This window comes from Rattus rattus, chromosome 2, assembly GCF_011064425.1.
Source record: "Rattus rattus isolate New Zealand chromosome 2, Rrattus_CSIRO_v1, whole genome shotgun sequence".
NCBI lineage: Eukaryota > Metazoa > Chordata > Mammalia > Rodentia > Muridae > Rattus > Rattus rattus.
Genome location: NC_046155.1, coordinates 219,029,184 through 219,038,521, shown reverse-complemented (window position 1 = coordinate 219,038,521; position 9,338 = coordinate 219,029,184). Strand labels below are relative to the sequence as shown.

General features: G+C 41.3%; 1 pseudogene; it reads left to right on the top strand.

Annotated features, from left to right (window-relative positions):
• Positions 1–6,799: 6,799 nt before the first annotated feature.
• LOC116892994 lies at positions 6,800–8,683 on the top strand (annotated as a pseudogene).
• Positions 8,684–9,338: the final 655 nt, after the last annotated feature.

Sequence of the window (9,338 nt, the reverse complement as noted above, 5' to 3'; positions counted from 1 at the left end):
CATATATATACAGCCAGCAGAACTAGACAATATTGCTGATGCCAAGTGGCACATGCTGACAGGAGCCTGATATAGCTGTCGCTGTGTCCCCGCCAGCGGGAACCCAGTTAGTCAGGGTCCCGAAGAGGCTTTCTACCTGTGAGCCAAATGAGGGTGAAGAGAAGAAGGAGACCAAGCAAGATTCTGTTGTCAAGGTCTTGTTTATTGAGAGAAATGTACAGCATTTAAAGCTCTGAGGCAGGAAATGAAGCAGGAACTGAAGCTTAGGGTGGGGGAGTTTGGGAAGTGCCCAAGGATATAAGGTGAATCACTACACTGCAAGATATCCTCCTATAACAAAGAGGCAACAGTCTTCCGGGGACATGTTCTTTGAAAAGGTCGAACCCTTCTCAGGAATCTGCTCAGGGACATCCGGTGTTTTGCTCAGGCTGAAACATCCTGTCATTGCTCCCAGGGTCTTCCTGGGAGAGGCTTTAGTTCAACAATCTCATGTCCGTATGGCAGTCATTTCAAGGTTGAACCTCTGTGGCCATGCAGCCCAGAGTCACGTAGCCACCTTGAGCTATGCAGTCACAAAGCGGCCAGGCCCAAATCCAATATGGCTCACTACATCTCTGGAGAGGTTCTGCCAGAGCATGGCAAATATAGAGGCAAATGCTGGCAGCCAACCATTGAACTGAGAACAGGGTCCCCATTGGAGGAGTTAGAGAAAGGATTGAAGGAGCTTAAGGGTCTTGTAACCCCATGAGAACAACAATAACCAACCAGAACTCCTAGGGACTAAACCACCTTCCAAAGACTACACATGGAAAGACTCATGGCTCCAGCTGCATACGTAGCAGACGATGGCCTTGTTAGTCAGCAATGGGAGAAGAAGCCCTTGGTCCTGCCAAGGCTGGACCCCCCCAATATAGGGGAATGTCAGGGTGGGGAGGTAGGAATGGGTGGGTGGTTGGGTGGGAGAACACCTTCATAGAAGTGGGAGGGGGGATGTGATAGGAGGTTTATTTGAAATGTAAATAAAAATATCCAATAAAACATTTTAAAAGAAAAAATAGCAACCACATTTAATAACATGGAGATATTCCTGCCCAGTCTACCAAGTTTTCAGCTAAATGAGTATTATGTGAATATAACGTATTTAAAAATATATGAAGAGTATTCTAAGAATAAGGGAATGTTGTATTAAAGAAATAAAGATTCTAATTAAAAGCAAAAAAAATTGTATGTGCCTTAATTACAAAATATTGGATGTGATAGAGAGAGAGAGAATGGAAACATACATGATTAGAAAATTGAAGCCAGTAGACGTCAGTTGCCCTTCAATCTCAAAGAAAGAAAACTGTGATATGTCCAGAGGAACTAGACAGTACAATAAAAGTATGAATGCTTGTATGAAAAACAGACTGGCTGACACCAGCTTCCCTTCCATATAAGGGTAAAAGCACAGAAGATGTCACTTCCTGCTGAATGAAACAGGCCTACTTGGACACTTGTCTCATCTTCCCATGATTTCTCAGCAGGCTGGACAAATAGTTTCCATGTGGTAACTTGGAGTTTAGGGATGAGACCTTTGGACTGGCAGCTTATGCTTAGAGTGCATAATGCACAGAAGGCATTGAAAACAAAGACAGATCAGGCTGTGAAGTCTGAGATAGGAAAACTGACTGAAAGAGCACGAAGGAAGGAAAATGTGGTCCATATCCACAAAATAATTCTGTTCAGTTATAAATAAAGTTGAGACCATGGCATGCAAGAAAATAGATGCAACTGGAGTTCAGTACATTAAATGAGACAGACAGACAACCACATTTTCTTTCATGTAGATTTACATCTTCGTGAATGTGTGCATGTGCATAAGTGTGTGTGCATGTGTGATGTGTGTGCATGTGTGTGTGCATGTGTGTATGTGCGTGCGTGTGTGCATGTGAGTGTGCGTGGGTGTGTGTGTGTGCGTGTGTGCTTGTATGTGTGTATGCATGTATGTGCGTGTATGTATGTGTGTTTGTATGAGTGTGTGCACGTGTGATGTGTGTGCATGTGCATAAGTGTGTGCGCATGTGTGATGTGTGTGTGTATGTGTGTATGTATGAGTGTGTGTATATGTGTGTATGTGTGTGTGTGTAAGTCACAAAAATAGAAGGGACTATGAGAAAGGCATAAGATATCTTAAGGAAGAGGGAAGGTGTGGAAAGGAATGGAACACCAGTGACATGAAAGCAAAAGGGACATATATTTGAGTGAAGGTAGAAGACCAGCAAGAGGAGGACAGGGAGGAAGGACAAATTAAAATACCACCCACCACCACCGCTACCATCAAATCCATTACTTTGTATGTCAACTTAAACATAGGTTTTTAAAAAAGAGTATAAGATCGTAGACCAACTGCAACTGGACAGACACCAGGAAGGTAAAGTGGCCCCAAGATACTCAGTGTGAGGTGTTTCTATACAGCCTCCAGTCATGACTATGTAGGAACTAAGACAGTGGGCTAGGGATAGAATATCGTCACTTGTGTTACAGAGAGTATTGCTGAGATAGCAATTAAAGTACCAAGACCATGGGGTCTCTATGAGGCTAAGGAAGAAGTCACTCGATTCATTCCTTTGAACAAGGAAATCAAAGAATACATGAAGCTAGAAAGTCAATAGGAACCCCAACATCCTGTTCCCTGAGCCTTTAATGATGCACATCATTCTCTCTACCTCTGTCTCTGTCTGCTCTTCAGTATGCCTTACCTTCTAACACCTTTCCCCACATCCTTCACTTTTGCTTAAACACCTAAACCTCTGTTGCTTGTGCTTGCTTTGTCTTTTCACATTGTGTTAGGATATTAGCTGAGCACAGAAGACTTCAAATATACTTTATAGCGCATGCTTCTTATTTCTCTTGCTCTTCAGGACCACTTATCTAACGTGCTCCAGTTAAAATGTCTCTCTCAAAATATATTAGGCAGATCCTAGACACCAAACCACAGTTAAATATTCAAGGACACTGCTGGGAAAATCTCAGATCAGAGAGAGAGAGAGACACCTTGGCACAAGATGGGGGACTCCCTTTTCAGTGGGGCTTCCCTGTGTCTGTCTGTCTTTGGAGAGTGTCCCTGGACACAGGTGGCTGGCCTTGTCTGAAAAGTGACCCTGTACAGAGCTCTCTGAAAGGCTGCCTAACCCAGCACACACCCCATAATAAGTAGGTGTTGTATTATAACAATCAACTCATCCTGCTTGCTTGATGCCTTGACCAATTAGCCCTTTCCACCCATAACTCCCTACCCCTAAAACAATAAAATAGACTGTCTCATGGCAGCAGTCTCCAGAGGTCATTCTGTCATACTCATGGCCTTAAGAACTCTGATCTTTGCTTCTGCTCCCTTTCTCCCCTCAGGCTGATGGCCAACAGCTTCCAGGAAGAAAGTGGGGGCCACAGGAAGGAAGGTGAGTAAAAGTACCCTGAGATTCACAAGGAAAAGAAGATGAAGCCACAAGGAAGCCCTTGAAATAAAAATGACCTCCAACAAGTTCTTTGTCTTAGAGACCTAACCTAGAGTTAGGGTTCTTTGATAAATGTCACTGGCTGCAGCTTCTATGCAAGCTTTAGAGAAAACACTTATGATATAAGATGGCTAGTATAATTCCTTATCACTAGCAGAATAATTCAGTCCAATGGCTACCACACATCAGTTCTCATAACCCTTTGGCTCAAGTCTAAAATCCTCTAAAATGTCTTAATAATCTTATATATCTGGCATCCACTATACAACTCCAACCTTATTCTAGCCATTTTTTTTCTGTTCCAAAATTATCAAAGTTCTTTTAATAACAAAAACATAGCATGCTCAGTTTCCCCTTCCAAGGTTTCTCATGTTACATCCCCTGCCACAAAAACTCACCAAGATCCCATTTCATTTTGGCCTGTTTTTTTGTTTTGTTTTGTTTTGTTTTTAAAGATTTATTTATTTAATGTATATGAGTACACTGTAGCTGTCTTCAGACACACCAGAAGAGGGCATCAGATCCCATTACAGATGGTTGTGAGCCACCATGTGGTTGCTGGGAATTGAACTCAGGACCTCTGGAAGAGCAGTCAGTGCTCTCAACCACTGAGCCATCTCTCCAGCCCCGGCCTGTTTTTTTTTTTTTTTAACTCAATCTTTAACTCATGTTTTCGTTCGATGCTTCTCCCAATTCATTCTATATATATATATATATATATATATATATATATATATATATATATATATGGGTATATACATATATATATGAATATATACTTACTTCACCATGGAATATACTGCCCCACCCCCTTGCCCGTTGTGGTCAGTTCTTTGTTTAGAACGGGTCACACAAGTAACAGCCTGCCTGGTGTATGACTTCCCTATCAAATGAGTTAGTGCCCTAACAGCAGAGCCTGTCCTTCTATGGACTCTGGGGCCTAACACAGGGTGATGAGAATAACAGAAAGGGGTAAGTTTTTGCCAAATTATATCATATGCATATACAGAAACATCAGAATTAAACTCATTATGCCCTACTCACTATTACTAGTATTTTTAATGTCCTCACTAAAGGATCAATAGCCCATTTTGATTGAGAAGTAAAAATATCAGATAGAAGGGGATTGCTGGCAAAACAAAAAATGCTCTTAAGATTAGAGATTAAGAAAGGAAACCCTGAGAGGTACATAGAATAAGAGAATTGGGCCTTAACAAGAAACAAAACAAAAAAAAATTTATTCATATTGTTTGCAGAGAAAAAATTAAGGTAGGGATCATGCTCAAAAAGTGATCATTCTGTGAACTATGTGTAAATCTAAAGTCTAAATATAGTTATTTTTCAAACTTGGCTCCTGTGGGCTGTCAGAGTTAAGATTAAATTTAGCACATAGAAGAGAGAACCTAAACACAAAAGGTCTGCTGGTAGGGGATCCCAGCATGAAACACATGACACATTCAAAGGGGTTGAATGGAGCGAAGTGAGAAGAAGCCACTATTAATAGATGTAGATGATGCTAAAGAAAGCAGGGAGGTGAGGCTCCCTGGAGTTCACCAGCAGGAAGCCATTGCCTCCCATACCCAGGCTGAAGTGGGTAAGGAGAACTTTACTGGAACCCATCATGACCTGAAGACTTGGAGGAGGAGGGCAGGCATTGTGGAATAGGGCTTCGGAAAGGCCAAAAGTAATGAATACAGAGAAAGTAGAGAAGATAATCGCGTTCCCTTCCCTCACTGGTCCGTGTCAGGTACCTCATTTGGCCAAATCCAACTGGACTCCAGACAACAAGGTAACAGTCTCAGAGATAGGTAATAAACTTTAACAGTCAAATCGTGTTGGGAGGGGTTTTGCTTATACTGTAGAGAAAGTTTAGAGTGTATATTGAGAGGACCTTCCTGAAACAAATGCTTAATGAAATATGACAAGAGATAGTTTTGATGAAAGATGGCATTCATTTTTCCTCAGGGAATTTTTCTCATACATTGACGGCTATAATTTGAATGCCTATCTCCTTAAAAACCGATGCCGAATGCCTGTAAAATGGCTCAGACTTGAACATCTTAGAAGACGGCTACCTTCACCAGACACCAAACAGGCTGGTAACGTCACTTTGGATTTCCTGGCCCACAACTATCAGCTAATTTCTGGTTGTTACAAATTACTCAGTCCCATATACTCTAATATAGCACCACAAATCCTACTGTACTATACAGATGTTGCTATTATAACCTGCTGTTTCTGTGATGCCTCTGTATAACCTTCCTAACCTGCAATGGCCTTCATATCTTATCTTATATCTTCTTAGATACATGCTTCTCAAGGAAGAACTGTCAATGAAGATAAATGCCTTTCCTCAGTTGATGACAGTCCTTCCTATTTTCAACTGATGAACGATGATTAATAGTCACCACAAACATACTGAGCATTTCCTTTGTGGCAAGTATTGTTCGAGAAGCAGCTCATACAGCAGTGATTTTTTTTTTTTTAAAGACAGAAATTAGTATACAACAGTGTTTGAAGTTTAGTAGAGAAAACAGACAATAACATGACATATAAACACATTATATTGTATGGTAGCTGGTCCCAAGTACCTTGGGAGAAAACTGGGGTTCTGGAGATGTAGTTAGTTGCTAGCCTAATTGCCTGACATGCATGAGATCCTGGATTTGATCCCTAGCAGAACATTAACTGGGTGCCGTGGAGTATCCCTGTAATCCTGGAATGTGGAGGCGAAGGCTTGAGAATCAAGAATTTGAGGTCATCCTCAACCCCACTGCAAATCTGAGGCCAGCTTGGGATTATGAAGCCCTTTCTCAAAGAAAGAAAAGTAGAACCTGGGAAATAGATGTGGAGGATAGGTAGTAGCTGCGATTTTTTTCAATATTATTAGATATTTCACTTTATGCCTTTAAGAGGGCGTAACCTAGTATAGAGATCACTGAGGCAGGGTGGCCCTGGCAAAGAGATAGGTTAAGCGTTCCGAGGCAACGTAATAGACAGACTGTCTCCATCGCATACACAGGGAACTGTGTCTTCAACTCCAGCACATGTGTGACTGTGTGTGTGTGTATGTATGTATGTATGTGTGTGTGTGTGTGTGTGTGTGCCCATGTGTGCACATACACAAATAATCAGAGATATCTCCTGACCCTAGAGGCTTCCCTAAGTTCTAGTTAGATAAATAAGAAGCAAAAATCAAGAGTCAGTCTTTACCTATTTTATTGTTGTATTAAAAACAATCCAGTAGAGTTGCTTCAGTGTCCCAGTGCAGTTAGTCATATTTCGTGTGTGCTCGTTCAACCAAGATGCCTGAGGAAACCCAGACCCAAGACCAACCAATGGAGGAGGAGGAGGAGGAGGTCGAGACCTTTGCCTTTCAGGCAGAAATTGCCCAGTTAATGTCCTTGATCATCAACACTTTCTACTCGAACAAAGAGAACTTTCTGAGGGAGCTCATTTCCAACTCCTCAGATGCTCTGGATAAGATCAGATATGAGAGCTTGACAGACCCTAGTAAACTGGACTCGGGGAAGGAGCTGCACATTAATCTCATTCCCAACAAGCAAGACTGAACCCTCACTATTGTAGATACTGGCATTGAAATGACCAAGGCTGACTTGATCAATAACCTTGGCACTATTGCCAAGTCAGGCACCAAAGCCTTCATGGAGGCTTTGCAGGCTGGTGCAGATATCTCTATGATGGGCCAGTTGGGTGTTGGTTTTTACTCTGTGTTTTTGGTTGCTGAGAAAGTGACTGTCATCACGTAGCGTAATGATGATGAGCAGTGTGCCTGGGAAGTCTCAGCTAGGGGATTCTTCACAGTGAGGACTGACACAGGTGAACCAATGGGTCGTGGAACAAAGGTTATCGTGCATCTAAAAGAAGACCAAACTGAGCATTTGGAAGAAAGGTGAATAAAAGAAATTGTGAAGAAACATTCTCAGTTTATTGGCTATCCCATTACTCTCTTTGTGGAGAAGGAACGTGACAAGGAAGTCAGTGATGATGAGGCTGAAGAAAAGGAAGAGAAAGAAAAAGAAGAAAAGGAGTCTGATGACAAGCCTGAAATAGAAGATGTTGGTTCTGATGAAGAAGAAGAAGAGAAGAAAGATGGTGACAAGAAGAAAAAGAAGAAGATAAAGGAAAAGTACATTGATCAAGAAGAACTCAACAAAACAAAGCCGATTTGGACCAGAAATCCTGATGACATTACGAATGAAGAATATGGAGAGTTCTACAAAAGCTTAACCAATGACTGGGAAGAACATTAGGCAGTAAAGCATTTTTCTGTTGAAGGACAATTAGAATTCCGGGCTCTTCTTTTTGTCCCAAGACGTGCTTCTTTTGATCTGTTTGAAAACAGAAAGAAAAAGAACAACATCAAGTTGTATGTTCGCAGAGTTTTTATCATGAATAACTGTGAGAAGTTAATCCCTGAGTTTCTGAATTTCATGAGAGGGGTGGTGGATTCTGAGGATCTCCCTCTAAATATTTCCCGTGAAATGCTGCAACAAAGCAAAATTCTGAAAGTTATCAGAAAGAATCTGGTCAAGAAATGCTTAGAACTATTTACTGAACTGGCTGAAGATAAAGAGAACTACAAAAAGTTTTATGAGCAGTTCTCAAAAAACATAAAGTTTGGAGTTCATGAAGACTCTCAGATTTGGAAGAAGCTTTCAGAGCTGGTGAGATGCTACACATCTGCTTCTGGGGATGAGATGGTCTCTCTGAAGGACTACTGATGAAGGAAAACCAGAAGCGCATCTATTTTATCACAGGTGAGACCAAGGACCAGGTTGCTAACTCAGCCTTTGTGGAACGTCTCCGAAAGCATGGCTTAGAAGTCATCTATATGATTGAGCCCGTTGATGAGTATTGTGTGCAACAGCTGAAGGAATTTGAGGGCAAGACCTTGGTGTCAGTTACCAAAGGAGGACTGGAACTTCCAGAAGATGAAGAGGAAAAGAAGAAACAGGAAGAGAAAAAGACAAAATTTGAGAACCTCTGCAGAATTATGAAAGATATTTTGGAGAAAAAGGTTGAAAAGGTGGTTGTGTCAAACCGATTGGTGACATCCCCATGCGCTGTATGGTCACAAGCACATATAGGTGGACAGCAAACATGGAGAGAATCATGAAAGCTCAAGCCCTCAGAGACAACTCAACAATGGGTTACATGGCAGCAAAGAAACACCTAGAGATAAACCCTGATCACTCCATTATTGAAACCTTAAGGCAAGAGGCAGAGGCTGACAAGAATGACAAGTCTGTGAAGGATCTGGTCATCTTGCTGTATGAAACAGCACTCCTGTCTTCCGGCTTCAGTCTGGAAGATCCCCAGACCATGCTAACAGGATCTACAGGATGATCAAGCTTGGTCTAGGTATTGATAAGGATGATCCTACTATGGATGATACCAGTGCTGCTGTAACTGAAGAAACGCTACCCCTGGAAGGAGATGACAACACATCACGCATGGAAGAAGTAGACCTGGCTTCAACAGAACTATGTGTTTCATGCTTACCTTCATTCCTTCTAATGATGTATTTCCCATGATTTTTGTTTGTTTTTGTTAATATTTAAAACAAAAATGTGTGGCATGAAAATAAAAATTTCTACATGTGATACTGTGGGTTTGGCTCAAGAGGTTGACAGAACGTTTGTTGTAAGATGTAATGTAATCTACTGTTAACGTTAACTATGTGGTCTGAAGTGTTTAGCTGTTGAGCTGGATTCCTTAGTAGACCAAATTAACATGGCTTAAGTTTCATCTTAATTTTTTTTTCATTTCCTGTGGTTAATTCTGCATGTACTAGTCTTAGAATTAAACACACATTAAAAC